At 40.1% G+C, this 20160-nt stretch overlaps 1 protein-coding gene across 1 annotated transcript in view; it reads right to left on the bottom strand.

Moving 5' to 3' along the window:
* The window catches only part of HUWE1 (HECT, UBA and WWE domain containing E3 ubiquitin protein ligase 1), a 1366532-nt gene that overhangs the window by 1223609 nt on the left and 122763 nt on the right, over nucleotides 1–20160 (bottom strand). The gene's annotated exons all lie outside the window — the stretch shown is intronic.

Below are 20160 nucleotides of genomic sequence, written 5' to 3'. Positions count from 1 at the left end.
CATGTCTCCCAGTGGACAATCCGTAGGAACATGGGTTCTATGGGGTATGGGAGCCGGCGCCGCACACGGGTGCCACTCTTACCCCGTCATTGGGCACAACGCCGCGCATTTGTCGCCAGTCACCAGGGATGGACACTGGAACAATGGCGTAACGTGATATGGTCGGACGAATCATGATTTTAACTGTACCATGCCGATGGAAGACTCTGTGTATGGCGCAGACCACATGAAGCAATGGATCCCGCCTGCCTCGAAGGCGTGATCCAGGGCGCTGGTGTGTCTGTTATGGTCTGGGGTGCATTTTCCTGGCACAGAATGGGCCCCCTAGTTGTTCTGGAAGAGACTTTGAATGGTACACGGTATGTTGAGCTGCTCGGAGACCATCTCCACCCAGTTTTGGCCTTCCAGCCCCTAGACGGTTCTGCAGTGTTTCAAGATAACGCGCCGCCACATCGCTCTCAAGTCGCCCAGGAATGGTTCCAGGAACATGCAGCGGAGGTCCAACGACTGCTATGGCCACCCAGGAGCCCCGATGTGAACCCTATCAAGCATATCTGGGATATCCTGGAACGCAGGCTCCGTGCCATGGATCCTGCACCCACAAACAGACCAGCATTGGCGGCCGCTCTGCAAATGATTTGGTGTCAGCTGCGTCCAGCGGACTGCCAGGGACTTGTCGACTCACTTCCACGGCGTCTCACTGCAGTTCGCAGGGCCAGAGGTGGCCCCACACGCTATTAGGTGACTATCCCATGACATTTGCTAAGTCAGTGTATAAAGGATTACTATGTATTGGAAAGGTGGTTTTTATTGATGTATCAAGTTCTTATTCTGAATTCCAATACGGCTCTACAATGAGATTCATAACTTGCAATTTTAAGGAAGCCGGAAAATTTTTATTACTATGCACCCAGTACAAGTTAACAAGATTTCGCTCTGGTAACTTGTCCCTTAATTGGGAACAACACAAGTTCAATTAATTCAACTTGTAGTTGCACAGGTGCATCACATACATCAACCGCAAAGGTATTTTCGAACAAATAAATCTTCTCCGCACTCACACAAAGGTCATTAACTCCGATTTCACACTCATTCTTCAATAAGTCAATCAACTTAATAATATGGCACTGAACTGTTAGAGTTCACTTCTTGAAGCTCAGTACAACATGAAAAGTGTGGGAACTTTCCCCTCTCTAACTGCTGTTGAAATAATTTAAATTTATTTTGGAACGGTGACACACAACTATACACTTCATTTGAAAGCTGGCTTTCCCTTGTAATTCATTATTCAAAATATCTGATGATGATGCTTGTTGTTTGAAGGGGCCTAATATCTAGGTCATCAGCCCCTAATGGTACGAAGTGAGAGGAAATGTTATGGCAATTTAAAATTCCATAATCCTCCACTGACCAGAATTTGAAAACGTGAGGACGAAGAATGAATGGATGGATATGAAGTTAAAACAATCAGTGGATCTGACCCGCAATGCCCCACATTCCCAGAAACTAGCATTAAACAATCGTATTACTGACCAGGGGACCACTACTAAAGCGCAGTACTGAATCGATGATGCTTTTAGTCGAAACGGGTCCAAAATCAAGGTTATTGGCCCCTCATAATGGTACTTAACGCTACAAAAGTAGAACCATGGTATTTGTCATGTTGCGAAACTAATCAAAACTAGCATAGACTCGCGGTATTCCACACATGTTGGTACTATTCACAGGTGATGAAATGCGCATGTAACACAGACCTATGATGTTTGGCACTTTTCAGCGCTATTTACAGGCAACACAAACCTATACTAGCAATGCAAACCTATGGCGTTCCTCACATAAGTGGACCAACCACAGGGACTCTCACCATCCCGTGGTGTTCTTCACATAGCAGGTACTAAGCATAGGCAAGGCAGAACCATGGTGTCAGCTCATATAGGGGTACGAATCAAAGGTACTCTAAAATCCATCCTGAGCCACACACTGTCACTACTAATCACAAACCTATTTTGTACCTAACATAGTGGTACTACGCGCAAGTAAAAGCAACTCATGGTGTTCCCAAATATCACAAAAAGAAATATTTATTATCACATGTATGATGGAATATCACATGTATAATAGGAATGGTTTCGACCTCCTACAAGGTCATTCTCAGCTACATTAGAATCCTACGTTTGCATTTTGTATTATGCCTCATTCCTAAAAGGTTTATGACATATTTGAAATTTAACATTATGTTGATTACACTTTTGTTAAGAGTTCCAATGTTACAACATAGCTAAAATAATGACAAGTTAAATACTCTTATTACATAATATAATGACCCAATATACAAATGTAATTATAATAAAATGGATTCGTCTTTTCTTTCTAATGCATAATGTAAGAATAATTTACCATAGGCTTTTGTCTATTCAGTTAAAACAAGTTCCACTCTTACAAATGTTTAGTCATATGAGGCGATCTTTGTTGATATTTGTTGAAATTTATAAATCAAGATCATGGTGTTCCCTGCGTGATGGTACTAATTACAAGTAGTACATACACACATACATACATACATACATACATACATACATACATACATAAACATTATAGACTGTTATGCCTTTCAGCGTTCAGTCTGCAAGCCTCTGAGAATTTACTAAACGTTACCACAATCCTCGATTTGCAACTAGTGTTGTGGCCTCATTTAGTTCTATACCTCTTATCTTTAAATCATTAGAAACCGAGTCTAACCATCGTCCTCTTGGTCTCCCTCTACTTCTCTTACCCTCCATAACAGATTCCATTATTCTCCTAGGTAACCTATCCTCCTCCATTCGCCTCGCATGACCCCACCACCGAAGCCGGTTTATGCGTATAGCTTCATCCATCGAGTTCAATCCTAAATTAGCATTTATCTCCTCATTCCGAGTACTCTCCTGCCATTGTTCCCACCTGTTTGTACCAACAATCATTCTTGCTACTTTCATGTCTGTTACTTCTAACTTATGAATAAGATATCCTGAGTCCACCCAGCTTTCGCTCCTGTAAAGCAAAGTTGGTCTGAAAACAGACCGATGTAAAGATAGTTTCGTCTGGGAGCTGACTTCCTTCTTACAGAATACTGCTGATCGCAACTGCGAGCTCACTGCATTAGCTTTACTACACCTTGATTCAATCTCACTTACTATATTACCATCCTGGGAAAACTCACAACCTAAATACTTGAAATTGTCGACCTGTTCTAGTTTTGTATCACCAATCTGACATTCAATTCTGTTGAATTTCTTACCTACTGACATCAATTTAGTCTTCGAGAGGCTAATTTTCATACCATACTCATTGCACCTATTTTCAAGTTCCAAGATATTACACTGCAGGCTTTCGACACAGTCTGCCATTAAGATCAAGTCGTCAGCATAGGCCAAACTGCTCACTACATTTCCACCTAACTGAATCCCTCCCTGCCATTTTATACCTTTCAGCAGATGATCCATGTAAACTACGAACAGCAAAGGTGAAAGATTACAGCCTTGTCTAACTCCTGTTAGTACCCTGAACCAAGAACTCATTCTACCATCAATTCTCACTGAAGCCCAATTGTCAACATAAATGCCTTTGATTTTAATAATCTACCTTTAATTCCATAGTCCCCCAGTATGGCAAACATCATTTCCCTCGGTACCCTGTCATATGCTTTCTCTAGATCTACGAAACATAAACACAACTGCCTATTCCTCTCGTAGCATTTTTCAATTACCTGGCGCATACTGAAAATCTGATCCTGACAGCCTCTCTGTGGTCTGAAACCACACTGGTTTTCATCCAACTTCCTCTCAACGACTGATCGCACCCTCCCTTCCAAGATGCCAGTGAATACTTTGCCTGGTATAATAATCAATGAAATACCTCGATAGTTGTTGCAATCCTTCCTGTTCCCTTGCTTATAGACAGGTGCAATTACTGCTTTTGTCCAATCTGAAGGTACCTTACCAACACTCCACGCTTTGACTACTCTATGAAACCATTTCATCCCTGCCTTTCCACTATACTTCACCATTTCAGGTCTAATTTCATCTATTCCTGCTGCTTTATGACAATGGAGTTTATTTACCATCCTTTCCACTTCCTCAAGCATAATTTCACCAACATCATTTTCCTCCTCCCCATGAGCTTGGCTGTTTGCAACACCACCATGATGATTTCCTTTTACATTGAGAAGATCTTCAAAATATTCCCTCCACCTCTCCAGTGATTCCCTGGGATCTATTATGAGTTCACCTGAATTACTCAAAACACTGTTCATTTCCTTTTTCCCTCCCTTCCTAAGATTCTTTATTACTGTCCAGAAAGGTTTCCCTGCTGCTTGGCCTAGCCTTTCCAGGTTATTACCAAAATCTTCCCATGACTTCTTTTTGGATTCAACAACTATTTGTTTCGCTCTGTTTCTTTCATCTACGTACCAATCCCTGTCTGCCTCGGCCCTTGTTTGGAGCCATTTCTGATAAGCCTTCTTTTTACGTTTACAGGCTGCTCTCACTTCATCATTCCACCAAGATGTTCGCCTTTTCCCACCTTTACACACAGTTCTTCCTAGGCATTCCCTTGTTGTTTCTACTACAGCATCCCTGTATGCCACCCATTCACTTTCTATATCCTGAACCTGCTTACTGTCTACTCTTCGAAACTTCTCACTGATCATATCCATGCTTACTGTCTACTCTTCGAAACTTCTCACTGATCATATCCATGTACTTCTGTCTAATTTCCTCGTCCTGGAGATTTTCTACCCTTATTCGTTTGCAGACAGATTTCACTTTCTCTACCCTAGGCCTAGAGATACTTAGTTCACTACAGATCAGATAGTGGTCTGTATCACTGAAAAATCCGCGAAAAACTCGTACATTCCTAACAGATTTCCTGAATTCAAAGTCTGTTAAGATATAGTCTATTATGGATCTGGTACCCCTAGCCTCCCATGTGTAGCGGTGAATAGCCTTATGCTTGAAGAATGTATTTGTAACAGCTAAACCCATACTAGCACATAAGTCCAGCAAACGCTTCCCATTCCCATTAGCTTCCATATGTTCCCCACATTTACCAATCACCCTTTCGTATCCTTCAGTTCTAGTCCCAACTCTCGCATTGAAATATGCCCATTAGCACTATTCTATCCTTGCTGTTGACCCTGAACATGATGTCACTCAATGCTTCATAAAACTTGTCAACTTCATCCTCATCTGCACCCTCACATGGTGAATACACGGACAATTCTTGTCCTAACTCCTCCCACTGACAAATCTACCCACATCATTCGCTCATTTACGTGCCTAACAGAAACTATGTTGCGTGCAATGGTATTCCTGATAAAGAGCCCTACCCCAGACTCTGCCCTTCCCTTTCTAACACCCGTCAAGTACACTTTATAATCTCCTATCTCTTACTCATTATCTCCCCTTACCCGAATATCACTTACTCCTAGCACATCCAGATGCATCCTCTTTGCTGACTCAGCCAGTTCTACCTTCTTTCTTCCATAAGCCCCATTAATATTGATAGCTCCCCATCGAATTCTATTTCGATCGCCAAGTTGTTTCCAAGGAGTCCCTCGCCTGTCAAATGGGAGTGGGACTACATTACTCCCATAGGTCCGAGGCTTGCTTAAAGTGTTCTGAGCTCGGTAAATTCATGAAGCAGGTTCCTGCCCTACTTGCACATAGTCCAAGTGAGGATCTCTCCTCTAACGGGTTATGGACCACCAGTGAATTGTATAGTCCTAGCCGCCTGAGCACAAGGAGGGCCACGACTCAGAATATGTCCGAGATGCCCACTCCCATTCCATAGCAACTGGTATCCCGACTTCCAGGACCACTTACTAGGCCACTCAGCCGTTGCCCATGGTTCACGAACTAGGACGTGACTACAGTAACCCACAAACATGAACAAGTAGTATCATGGTTCAAATTTGATCATCCCATGGTCGCCCCTTTTAGTCGCCTCTTACGACAGGCAGGGGATACCGTGGGTGTATTCTTCGTCTGCGTCCCCCACCCACAGGGGGTTCAAAATATTTAAATATTGCGTTAAATCCTGTGCGAGTACTGCTCAATCACATATCCAATTTTTGTCCCCAAATTCTGTCACTTCTTTCTGTTTCACGTTCATGAATGTGTTTATTTCTTCACAAATATGAAGGAAGTGTTTAAAATATTACCACAGCTAAGCCAGTGTACATCGGTATGATGAATTATAAAGGCCAGTCAAATGAAAACCGAACACCCGTTGCGCGACAATGGAATGGTTTTATTTAAAAGTAATTACCAAAAGTTTTAATAGATTTATCCCACTGGAAGATGAGGCGAACAATTCTAGTTTTGTAGAAAGAGGTAGGTGGCTGACAGATCTACAACTGCAACCACTCTTGCACCATCTTGTCTTAATGAAACTGACATCCACAAATGTCTTCCTTCAGGTCACCAAAAACGTGAAAATCACAAGGTCAAAGATTCGGAGAGTACAGAGGATGCTGAAGTGCTTCCCAACCAAATCGCTGAAGCATAGCCTTTGCCAGATTGGAAGAACAGAGGCAAGCATTATCATGCAACAGGATTACTCCGTCCAACAGCATTCCAGGGCATTTTGAGTATGTAGCGTCACAGTTTCTGCTAAGCATCTTCATAACACTGCGCATGGATTGTGGTTCCACGCTCGAGGAAGTCCACAAGCATAAGGTCCCTACAGTCAAAGAAGGAGGTCATCATGACTTTACCAGAACTTGTATGAACAGCTCTGGATTTCTTTGGCGGGGGATAATTGTGATGTTTGCATTGCTGGCATTGCGGTTTGCTCTTGGGCTTGAAATGGAAGCACTACGTTTCATCCCTGCATCAACGCATACTACTCCTTGAGTTACCGCTGCAGATGGCTCAGGCATGACTCCATTCTGTCAATCTTTTGTCCCTCCATCACTCGATGCAGAACCCACTGCACACAAATTTTGCGGAAATGCAAATTATCTTTGATAATGGCAGGCACGGAGGAACAACAGCTAATGCCGATCTGAACACAAATTACTTCCTCCGCGATTAGTCATTTTCCGGGATAAGGACATCAATCCGTCCTATCACATCAGGAGTAATGGCTCGATAAGCCTGTCCTGGGCGTGCATTGCCTTGCAGTGCTATGCACCCTTCTCAGAATCTCCTATGCCACTCGTGCACATTCATCATGAACATGCAGCGTTTGTCATACACAGCAGAAATGTGACGAGCTTCGCATAACCCTAAGCCGCCAGAAAACGAACCATACTTCTCTGCTCTTCTTTGCTTGCCTCCATTTCTACAGCTGGACGAACACAATAGATCGGTCCGTGCACCAACAAAAACACAACCCAACAACTGTGTGCACCTGTGAGTTGTCACTATGCAGTTCTCCTACAACAGCGATGGCAGTATTGATACGTAACAACAGAGTTGCCACCTTTCACACGGAATGTGTGTTATAGCGCGTGTTCGGTTTTCATTTGACCGCTCCTTCTGCATCGCCATAACCAAAATCAATTTCAGCCAGAAATGACAAACTGCCAATGATCGAATCCATGCGTTAGTTTCTGAATCCATCAACAATGTAGGTGTAACGATCACCAGACTCCCTTCTTCATTCTCTTATAAAATATACTGGAAACCTACCCATACAGCCTCAACAATAAAACAAGATTCCATACATCCCTATTCCCATAAATGTGCTACTGACAATAGCTTAGTTGATCGTGCGTTCAAAATTCCAACGTCGAAAGCAGACCTAAATGAAGAACTTAATACTATACGTGCGATAGCCAGGTTTAATGGTTATATTAAAGAATTTCATCGAACGTATTATCAACAAATTCAGACCACTGTAAATCTAACTTCATAAAAGGTAATCCCAGGCCTAAGTTATTCTCAACTTTTACATTCAATCAAAATATCTACAGCATTACCAACCTATTCAAGAAACATAACGTCAATATTGCTTTCCGCACCAACAACAGAAATATGGATACTCTCCACAATTCCAACCTGGTCAACAAATCGGACCCTTTTTCTAAGTCAGGAGTTTACAGGTTTCAGTGCAGCGACTGTAACAGTTCATATATAGGACAAACTGGCAGGAGCTTCAAGATTTGATATGCCGAACATCTCAATGCAATTAAATACAATAGTTTTGTGCAGTTGGTCAGCACGTATAAGATTATAAACACAAATTCAATGGATTAGATCAAGATTTAACAATATTAGACACATTGAGCAACAGCCCCTTACTAGACATCACAGAAGCTTGTTACATACATCTGGACCAATACTTCTAATCTCAACCTGAATGACATTTCCGAAAAGCCCAGAATTTTATTTGATTCTCTTATTTCAGTTCTCAACAGTGTTAAACTCCTAAAAATAGCTTTTTTTTTTTTTTCTTCAGATTATACATCACACGTTATCCTTCCCTACCACGCCCACCTGACTCCGCCCCCTACATCACCCCTCCCCTCCCCCTTCCTAACCCACCCCTTTCCCTTCCTTAACGATGTTCTATGCTTCTAGCAAACTCTAGCACTTGCTCCTTGCCACCCTCCACACATACATCAGGCCGTTTGAGGTGAGTCTCCTTAACTTTATAGTGTTTTGCCCTATTTCCAATATCTCATTTTAACTCTTAAATTTCTTTTCATACTTCAGGTTCCAAATTGGATCAAGAACTTTCTGGCCATATCATCAACTTCTCTTTCCCTGCAATATGATCCACTTCTTTGAATACCTCAAAAATGATGGCTTATTTTTATGAGTTGATGTTACAAGCCACCATCAAACCTACTTATGTTACTTTATTATCAATACTCTGTGGAAGGACTGCATTCTATGTCAGTTTTTAAAATGTCCATGTTTTATTTTCACCTAGTGTTTAGCAGTGCTATGCTTGAGACTTTTTAACCATTCCAAATATCTTCCGTTTCATTTTATACTTTGACCAACAAGCACATAACTTGTTTATATTCTTTCAAGCATTGTATTTTTACTTCATCCTATTAATGTCACTTATTACTAAGGGTCTATTATATGTACTACATACTTGTATATCTTTGTTCATGCAACCTGTTTCAGCTGATGATGGTGTCCATAGACACCAAAACCGGTACTGAATAAAAAATGTTGTGATTATATTAACAACATATGTATTGAAAAAAAGGTGGATCGATCAAATTTCCCTTTATTGTATGTTATCTCCTTTCAATATGGACCAGATATGCAGTTTTTAATGTTGAATTCCTGAAACAATGCATTTTATTTGACTTAACACCAAATTTTTTCAGAAGTGATAAAAAGAAACATCGGATTTCACCACAAACTATCAAAACTCAAAATAAAATTAACAAAATTTGGCCGAGACGAAATTATATTTTTGTAAAAGAAGATGTCAGTTCTAAATCACAAATTATACGAGACTCACCTTGAAGTGGCAAAATTACTTTTTAATGCGCATTGGACACTTTTTTTTCAACAAGCTGAAAATAAACTATTTCACAAACTATCCAAGAAACAACAAACCTTAGAGAAAAAACTGAATAGATTAAAAAAGTCTAGACCTTATAATAATCAGATCAGACACAACAGTAGAGCTATGGATGATTGCAAAGAGTTCCATCCGCCCGTCATACATTTAACAAAGATACCCTTAAGTGAAAACGAACATTCAATCCTGGCTAAAGGATCCAAGCACAATTGGCCTAATTTGAATATACTCAATTTAACTACCACAATAATGATCACAGAATCAGAACTAGTCATTACAAAAATGCCAACAGACGCTCAAGACGATTTGAGATTTGAAGTTAAAAAGAAATTGAATAACATCCTCTCTTGCAGTAACGCGTCCAACCAATCACGGTAACATCAAAAATAAGAAATTAATAGCAGATCAAAAACATACATGCCCTAAAAAAGAAAATCAAAGATAACGATCTCATCGCCACTAAAGCCGATAAAGGCAACATAACAGTGATTATCGATAAAAAGGAATGTATTAGTAAAACAACAAAACTTTTTTAAAGATAATTTTTTTCCGTAATTAAAAAAGATCCCACACAAAGAGTTCAAAAATTCATAAAACAAACTTTGAAAAACACATCATTTCTATTTACTGAACAAGAGAGAGCCTACGAGAAAGTATAAACACGAGTTTCCCTACTGCTAGAGCTCTCCCTAAAATACGTAAGGCCAGCGTTCCCATTCACCCAAACATTAATTATAGACGAAGTCCATTGTACAAAACATCACAATTCTTCCAAAAAATGTTAAGGAATAACTATCAATTTTTATCCATCAAAAATACATATGAGCTAATAGATAAATAAGTTTAATATACAACCCAATCACTTTTTTCATTCTTTTGACATCGTAAATATGTATCCCAGCATACAAGTATCAAAGCTAATTCCTATAGTTGAAAGCAATTTAAACAAAAATAGGCACTTAAGTAAATTAGAGATTGAAGATTTCATTAATTTACTGAAATTAGTTGTAAACAATAATTTTTTCATGTTCAATGACATTTAACAGGAGGGTTTGGCAATGGGATCGCCGGCCTCACGTATTTTAGCAGAAATACACTATGTGATCAAAAGTATCCAGACACCCCCAAAAAACATACGTTTTTCATCTTAGGTGCATTGTGCTGCCACCTACTGCCAGGTAATCCATATCAGCGACTTCAGTAGTCATTAGACATCGTGAGAGAGCAGAATGGGGCGCTCCGCAGAACTCACGGACTTCGAATGTGGTCACGTGATTGGGTGTCACTTGTGTCAGAAGTCTGTACGCAAGATTTTCACACTCCTAAACATCCCTAGGTCCACTCTTTCTGATGTGATAGTGAAGTGGAAATGTGAAGGGACACGTACAGCATGAAAGCGTACAGGCCGACCTCGTCTGTTGACTGACAGAGACCGCCGACAGTCGAAGAGGGTCGTCAAGTGTAATAGGCAGGCATCTATCCAGACCTTCACACAGGAATTCGAAACTGCAACAGGATCCACTCCAAGTACTATGACAGTTCGGCGGGAGGTGAGAAAACGTGGATTTCACGGTCGAGCGGCTGACCATATACCACACATCACGCAGGTCAATGCCAAACGATGCCCCGCTTGGTGTAAGGAGCGTAAACATTGGACGATTGAACAGTGGAAAAATGTTGTGTGGAGTGACGAATGACGGTACACAATGTGGCGATCCAATGGCAGGGTGTGGGTTTGGCGAATGCCTGGTAAACATCATCTGCCAGCGTGTGTAGTGCCAACAGTAAAATTCGTAGGCGGTGGTGTTATGGTGCGGTCATGCTTTTCATGGAGGGGGCTTGCACCCCTTGATGTTTTGCGTGGCACTATCACAGCACAGCCCTACATAGACGTTTTAAGCACCTTCTTGCTTCCCACTGTTGAAGAGCACTTCGGGGATGGCGACTGCATCTTTCAACAAGATCGAGCACCTGTTCATAATGCACGGCCTGTGGAGGAGTGATTGTATGACAGTAACATCCCTGTAATGAACTGGCCTGCACAGAGTCCCGACCTGCATCCTATAGAACACCTTTGGGATGTTTTGGAATGCCGACTTCATGCCAGGCCTCAACGACCAACATCGCTACCTCTCCTCAGTGCAGCACTCCATGAAGAATAGGCTGCCTTTCCCCAAGCAACCTTCCAGCACCTGAGTGAACGTTTGTCTGCGAGAGTGGAAGCTGTTATCAAGGCTAAGGGTGGGCCAACACCATATTGATTTCCAGCATTACCGATGGAGGGCGCCACAAACTTGTATGTCATGTTCAGCCCGGTATCCGGATAGTTTTGATCACATTGTGTATATCTTGATTTTCTTGAACACAACAAAATTGACAAAATTTCACAACATTTACTTCTGGACCATATATGTTGATGATGTCTTCGCAAAAAAAAAAAAATCAATTGATGCCCTTCTTGGGCTCAATAGTATCGATCCTCATATTAAATTCACATTAGAATCAGAAATAGACAAAAAATAAATTTCTTACATTAAACTGTCACAAGCCACTCAGATTTTTTAACTTATAAAATATTCAGGAAACCCTACCAATCTGCCTCTACTATACGTCAGGACTCAATGCACCCCATTCCCATAAAAGAGTAACTTATAACAGCCTAGTCTAACGTGCCTTCAACGTACCCATGTCCACGAATGATCTATTAAACGAACTGAACATAATCCGCAGTGTAGAAAAATTCTATGACTTTGACACCCTTTTCATAGAAAGCATAATTAATAAACATAAACACTGCCCTAAAACAACACTTTAAAAATGCGCGTGAATCGGGCATCACCGCCGGCGCGGCTTGGGAACAATGCTCTCTCTGCTCTCAGTATGCGCTACTTCCGGGCTTGGCGTCAGTCTCATGCACGTTCTCGGAGTATCAACATTAATTCCACAAAGCGTTTGCGATCATTCACTGCGAGTGAGAAACTGAAAGTAGTTTGGGAAGCCGAAATGATTCAAAATCGTGCTGCTGGTAGGAAATAAGATATTGACGAGTCGTGTATTCGCGATCGGAGAAAGAAGAAAAATGTGCTATTAACCTGTAGTGGTGATCATAGAGCTTTTCGTGGACTCAGTGTACAGATTCCAGAAATTGAAAAAAAAAAAAAAAAACTTTTTTAAATATGTGACATTTTGTGGGAAGGTGATGGTGATGAAAGTTCCGAAGTTAGTACTGATGATGATGAATGAACTCGCTGGATATCGTTCTGGAAATGTTTGTTTACTTTTATTTGTATTTACTTATCATTTGATGTGTGTTAGTAAAGATTGTAAATAATTTTGACTTCACTTTTTTAAATTTTGTTCTTTCAAAATAAGGGTGCGGGTCTTATTCAGTGGCGGGTGGTATTCGATATTGTACAGTATATCCTTCTCTACCTTCACTTTTAACAATGAAATTCACAAAATTACGAATATTTTTAAGAAGCGAGGAGTCAAATTAGCCATTAAAACCAGTAATAATAACAAGCACATCTTGTCTGTCTGTCTGTCTGTCTGTCTGTCTGTCTGTCTGTTAGGTCATCAGCCCAGAGGCTGGTTGGATCCTCAAATAGCACCACCAAAGCTTATGCGGTTATAAGGAAACAGCAAAAACCAATGGCAGCACCAAAATGAGGCGTACTAGGCAAGACGAGGAGTGAGGTAGTTTGCCACTGCTTTCCTCACTGGGTCAGAAAGTGCTATTGCAGCACGACTGACCCTATGAGCAACACCTTTCATAACACTCAGATGCACTAGTCGTGCTCTGAATGCCATTACTCAGCACCACCCATACCCCAGCAGCTTCCATATTGTCACAGCCATGGATGAGACTGGGACTTCGGTGAAAGCTACACTTTACTCTGACATCTTATACATCACATATCAACAAGGTCAGTAGTTTTTCAAGACCGGGTGTTTACAGGCTCAAATGTAACACCTGTAAGAATATTTCTTATGTAGGGCAGACCGGAATAAGCTTTAATATAAGATATCAAGGGCATATCAATGTAACAAGATACAACAAATTTTCAGCTATCGGCCAGCATATGGTTGATTATAATCATAATTTCCCGCGACATGGACATTTTTGCAATAGTAAACAAGGGCCCTTTACTCAATATAATGGAATATTACTACATACACCTAGATTAGTATTTTAATGCCAATTACAACCATAACGAAATGATGGAGAAATCCAACATTTTATTCGATCTATTCATTTCTTTTCTCAGAAATAATAATTTGGCTGACCAAAACTCATTCTTAAATTTAATTAAGGGTACAGCGCCAAAATAATTACTACCACTCCCACACCCTTCAGCCCAGCCTTAAGTTAGTCGCAATTCCTTCCCTTCCTCTCCTCTCTCCTTCATCCCACATGGCCCCATTACCAGACAGCTCCTCCCATCGCACCGCCTCCACTTCCCCTGCTTCCTTCCTTGTCATTTCCAACTCTCACACACACTAGTTGCACATTACCAGCCAAGTCCACCACATCGCCGCACAAGGTGAGTGCTCTACTTCACTATTATTCTCACTCTAATTTCTTTTTCTCTCGAGAACTTTGCGTTAACACAGTTCTTTTTTCATCATCAGGTTCCATTCGATTCCGTTTTCATACATGCCAACTTTAGGAAACCAAAAATAAGAGGATTTTTTAATTCTTGGATTTCATCACATATATTCCACCACGGTCTAGGTGAAAAAAGGTTAGGATAAAAGGCATACATATCTACAGTTACAATGCGAACTGACCATTAAATTTAAAATCTTAAAATAAGAAAACATTAAAAGGTTTACAAGAAAATGTACCTAATCATTCTCATTTATGACACACACGAATAATATTATATACGTCACACCGAGACACACAACAAAATGCATAATACCGTATTTTCTCACGTAATTAACGCACTTTTTTTTTTTACGAAAAATACCGACGAAAACTTCGGATGTGTAAATTATTCAAGGAATTCAGATATTTACATACATACATACATTATCAGTATAGACTGTTATGCCTTTCAGCGTTCAGTCTGCAAGCCTCTGTGAATTTACTAAACGTCGCCACAATCCTCGGTTTGAAACTAATGTCGTGGCCTCATTTAGTTCTATACCACTTATCTTTAAATCGTTAGAAACCGAGTCTAACCATCGTCGTCTTGGTCCACCTCTACTTCTCTTACCCTCCATAGCAGATTTTTTTTTTTTTTTGTTAAAAATGAAGCCATGTTTTCCAGTGTTGACTTAGTTAAATGTAGCAAAGGCTTATAAGCTTATTTTAAGTGATTTGATAGAATCTGAGGATGTTCTTGTAGAACGAAACATGTCATTCTTTGTATGTTAGTGTGTGTTTTACAGATATGCTTGTAGTGTTTTAATTTACATTGTATTTGCTATGTGTTTGACAGACTGAAAAGCCTTTGCTACATTTACATTCCTCCATAGCAGAGTCCATTATTCTCCTAGGTAACCTATCCTCCTCCATTCGCCTCATATGACCCCACCAACGAAGCCGGTTTATGCATACAGCTTCATCCATCGAGTTCATTCCTAAATTAGCCTTTATCTCCTCATTCCGAGTACCCTCCGTCCATTGTTCCCACCTGGTTGTACCAGCAATCATTCTTGCTACTTTCATGTCTGTTACTTCTAACTTATGAATAAGATATCCTGAGTCCACCCAGCTTTCACTCCCGTAAAGCAAAGTTGGTCTGAAAACAGACCGATGTAAAGATAGTTTCGTCTGGGAGCTGACTTCCTTCTTACAGAATACTGTTTATCGCAGCTGCGAGCTTACAGCATTAGCTTTACAACACCTTGATTCAATCTCACTTACTATATTACCATCCTGGGAGAACACACAACCTAAATACTTGAAATTATCGACCTGTTCTAGCTTTGTATCACCAATCTGACATTCAATTCTGTTGAATTTCTTACCTACTGACATCAATTTAGTCTTCGAGAGGCTAATTTTCATACCATACTCATTGCACCTATTTTCAAGTTCCACGATATTAGACTGTAGGCTTTCGGCACAATCTGCCATTAAGACCAAGTCGTCAGCATAGGCCAGACTGCTTACTACATTTCCACCTAACTGAATCCCTCCCTGCCATTTTATACAGATATTTACAAATTATAACAATTTATATTTAAAAGATACATCAAATATAATGTAAACACAATTGGTTCAACTCATTTGCAGTTATCGTCATTTGCCGTAAAATACCGGCGTGAGATTTTTTCTGGAAAGTAAAATAGTGTACATCAGGTAAGTTATACACGTAGGTTTGAAGTACCGACAATGGAAAATATTCTTCCCATTACGAGCTGATAATACGACCTGAAGTGAAATAAACATGAATTAATAAATGTACAATGCATGTAATGTCATAACAATGACACACTGGCAAAAGAGAAAACTGTCCAACACGAGAAGGGCCGGGCATCGAACAAGGGACCCTGCTACATTACCCCAAACAGTTCGTGTCCTATCTAGTACGAGTGACGTGTCCATCCACCCTTATCTTGAATACGAAAGTGGATCACGTGCGGAAATTTTGCTTTAGGCATTGTTTTTTTGTTTTAGAACAATGTCAGGTGCAAGCTTTCTGCCATCAGCTGTTACAGCAAGCATTGCAGTACATCATTGTTTTTTGCTTCCGGTAACGCGTACGATAACACTTTAAGAACTGATTGGCGTCTGACATGCGACTCCTATAAGGGAGGTCAAATATTCCTTCACTTTACGCTAATCAATCACAAAGCAATGAAATTGGTTTAAATCATTTGTCATTTCGCTTCACAAAATTAATCAAGCCTCGGCTAACCTGCCAGAGACACTGATTCCATGTGCAGCGGCTATTTCTCATTCTTTAAAATACAGCATTTCGTGAAAAACTGCTTATCCAACGTTTCGGAAACTTGCCACTTTTTGATCCGCGAAATGCTTTGCGAGACTTGTTGGCCGCTTGAAATGCACTTCTGTTACCGCAGTAACGCACGTTTCATTTGGACACTGAATACTTGCTGCCTGCTGCCCTATTCCCATATGTTTCAGCGTAACTGATCACCGCGAGTTTGTATGATGAAGTATTACTCGAATACTGTGGACTGACAAACAATTTTCAGATCAGAGAATGTCCCGTACCCGAAACACTCGTATAACTAGTGCAGTGGGATTTCCTGCTGGCTAATAACAGCATGTTGCCCTGTACAGTATTTGGAATGCCCGCTTTTACAATAGGAAGCCTGCTACTTGAGTAGTTGACATGTTTATTTCGAAAAGCATCCGGAGCTGCGTGATGGATGTTCGAAGTTCTGGGTGCGTCAAATACGTGAACATTTCTTTTTCTCCACTTTGGACCCAAAATACTGGTATACGTAAATTATGCAAGGGCGTTAATTACGCGAGAAAATACGGCAGTTTCCTTTATCAGGCGGTAACATGAACGGAAATTTAGAGGTATCTCTGTACACTTGGAAATAACGTTTGTTATGTTTATTGGCCATAACTAGAAAAGGAAATACCAGAAACTGTCACCGACACAACCCCCTTAAAAATATTCAACTCATTAAAATGAAGCACTTAAATACGCAAAAATATGACATACAAAACAATTCAATACGTCCCATACATTATTAACATACAACTTTAACAGAGGGGGGAAAGAATAGAAATGCAAGAAAAAAACACATGGCCTATAACTCCGACGAAATTACGCACAGAAACGATGTTAAGAGCGCGTGAAAAACACAACAACAAGTTCATTCTTTCGACCCGATTAACTCTGTCGCTAGCGCGCGCTAGCTTCTCTTGCTTGCAGGACGATTGCCACCCCGAATCCCTAGCTGTAGGCTATAAAGTGCACACACTGCTGTGCTGAGCGGTAAACACGATGCACCAACGAGACTGACAAAACACTCACGAAATTAATCATCAAATGAATACGCTTGAAAATGAGGTTTTGTAAATTACACAAGCACATAAGAATTTATCTTTTATCCTAGAAAAAGAGTATTCACCGTACTAGAGGTTATGTTGGTCAAAAATAGGAAGTAGTAAAAATAAATCGGAAAAAGAGTTAAAAACCGGAAGGTTGGCAGGTATGCGTTTTGGAGTGGGAATCCACCTCTCACCACAAGAAGTAATTTATATACGGTCTACATATAATTTAGCCACAGAACTCACCAGAACAACCTGGACATTGTAATCCAAATGTCATGAAATTTCTATGCTTTTATCTTTGCGCAATACTTAATGTTTATGTAATATTTTAATATCATTGTAAAATTGACGTAATGTACATTTGAATTTACAGATTCATAGACAATATTTTGTACTTTAAACTTAGACATTTTCATTGACTGTTTTATCCAATCGGCATCACCATCTATTTTTATCTCATTCATATATTCATGTACACATAATTTACTCCATTAGTTTTTATTACCTCATAAGAGGGTAATGTTCCAGGACATCCCTTAGAAAAGTGTAATTATTTTTAGTGATGATGACCTAAGTTGAGGTCGAAACTAGTACCTAGCAAAGCATTATGACATAAGCATATGCATTGCACATAATGTATGGTACTGAATAGGTAGAATAAAATATTTTATAACTAATTACAGTATATTTGTGATCTCAGTTCAATACGGAACCAAAAATGAAATTTGTAACACCTACATAGGCGCCTAAAACTTATTTTTTGGGACTTATAAAGATCCGATATTCAGTGATACCCTCCAGCTCACCATCAGCATTTTTTCCAACACATTCATTATTGGTTTCATAATTTTAAAAAGCGCGAACAGTTTGGCAAACCAAAGGTCTGCTAGAGAATTCTCATAGGTTTCTTCTCACTTTCAGAAGAAAGTTTTCCCAATTCACAGAAAATTTCCGAAATTCAGAAGAAAAAAACAATTCTCCAAGATTTTTCGAACATGTTAAGTTTGCAAAAATGGTGGATATCCTGTAATATTAGTTATAATCTATGTTTCCCCTGAAATCATCAATAGAAAAACAGGGCGGTTACAGCACTCCTCAAAACAGATTATAAGTACTACAATAGCCAGAAATTAGAAACAAAATAATTACTATTATCAAAATGAAGATAAATTACACTTAATATTTGTTTTAGATGATGTCCACCTTTGCATGTCCATCAAGTCCTCACCAGGAATAACAGCTCATACAATCCTTGACATATAGAGAATATATATATAGCTCTCTCTCTCTCTCACACACACGCACGCACGCACACACACACACACGCACACTCTCTCTCACTCACTCTCTCTCTCTATATATATATCATTATAGACTGTTATGCCTTTCAGCGTTCAGTCTGCAAGCCTCTGTGAATTTACTAAACGTCGCCACAATCCTCGATTTGCAACTAATATTGTGGCCTCATTTAGTTCTATACCTCTTATCTATAAATCGTTAGAAACCGAGTCCTACTATCGTCGCCTTGGTCTACCTCTACTTCTCTTACCATCCATAGAGTCCATTATTCTCCAAGGTAACCTATTCTCCTCCATTCGCCTCACATGAACCCACCACCGAAGCCGGTTTATGCACACAGCTTCATCCATCGAGTTCATTCCTAAATTAGCCTTTATCTCCTCATTCCAAGTACCATCCTGCCATTGTTCCCACCTGTTTGTACCAACAATCATTCTTGCTACTTTCATGTCTGTTACTTCTAACTTATGAATAAGATATCCTGAGTCCACCCAGCTTTCCCTCCCGTAAAGCAAAGTTGGTCTGAAAACAGACCGATGTAAAGATAGTTTCGTCTGGGAGCTGACTTCCTTCTTACAGAATACTGTTGATCGCAACTGCGAGCTCACTGCGTTAGCTTTACAACACCTTGATTCAATCTCACTTACTATATTACCATCCTGGGAGAACACACAACCTAAATACTTGAAATTATCGACCTGTCCTAGCTTTGTATCACCAATCTGACATTCAATTCTGTTGAATTCCTTACCTACTGACATCAATTTAGTCTTCGAGAGGCTAATTTTCATACCATACTCATTGCACCTATTTTCTAGTTCCAAGATATTACACTGCAGGCTTTTGGCACAATCTGCCATTAAGGCCAAGTCGTCAGCATAGGCCAGACTGCTTATTACATTTCCACCTAACTGAATCCCTCTTTGCCATTTTATACCTTTCAGCAGATGATCCATGTAAACTACGAACAGCAAAGGCGAAAGATTACAGCCTTGTCTAACCCCTGTAAGTACCCTGAACCAAGAACTCATTCTACCATCAATTCTCATTGATGTCCAATTGTCAACATAAATACCTTTGATTGATTTTAATAATCTACCTTTAATTCCATAGTCCCCCAGTATGGCGAACATCTTTTCCCTCAGTAGCCTGTTATATGCTTTCTCTAGATCTACGAAACAGAAACACAACTGCCTATTGCTCTCGTAGCATTTTTCAATTACCTAGCGCATACTGAAAATCTGATCCTGACAGCCTCTCTGTGGTCTGAAACCACACTGGTTTTCATCCAACTTCCTCTCAACGACTGATCGCACCCTCCCTTCCAAGATGCCAGTGAA

Source organism: Anabrus simplex, chromosome 2 (genome assembly GCF_040414725.1).
Source record: "Anabrus simplex isolate iqAnaSimp1 chromosome 2, ASM4041472v1, whole genome shotgun sequence".
Lineage (NCBI taxonomy): Eukaryota > Metazoa > Arthropoda > Insecta > Orthoptera > Tettigoniidae > Anabrus > Anabrus simplex.
Note: the sequence above shows the minus strand (reverse complement) of the source record. Positions and strands in the feature narration are given on the sequence as shown.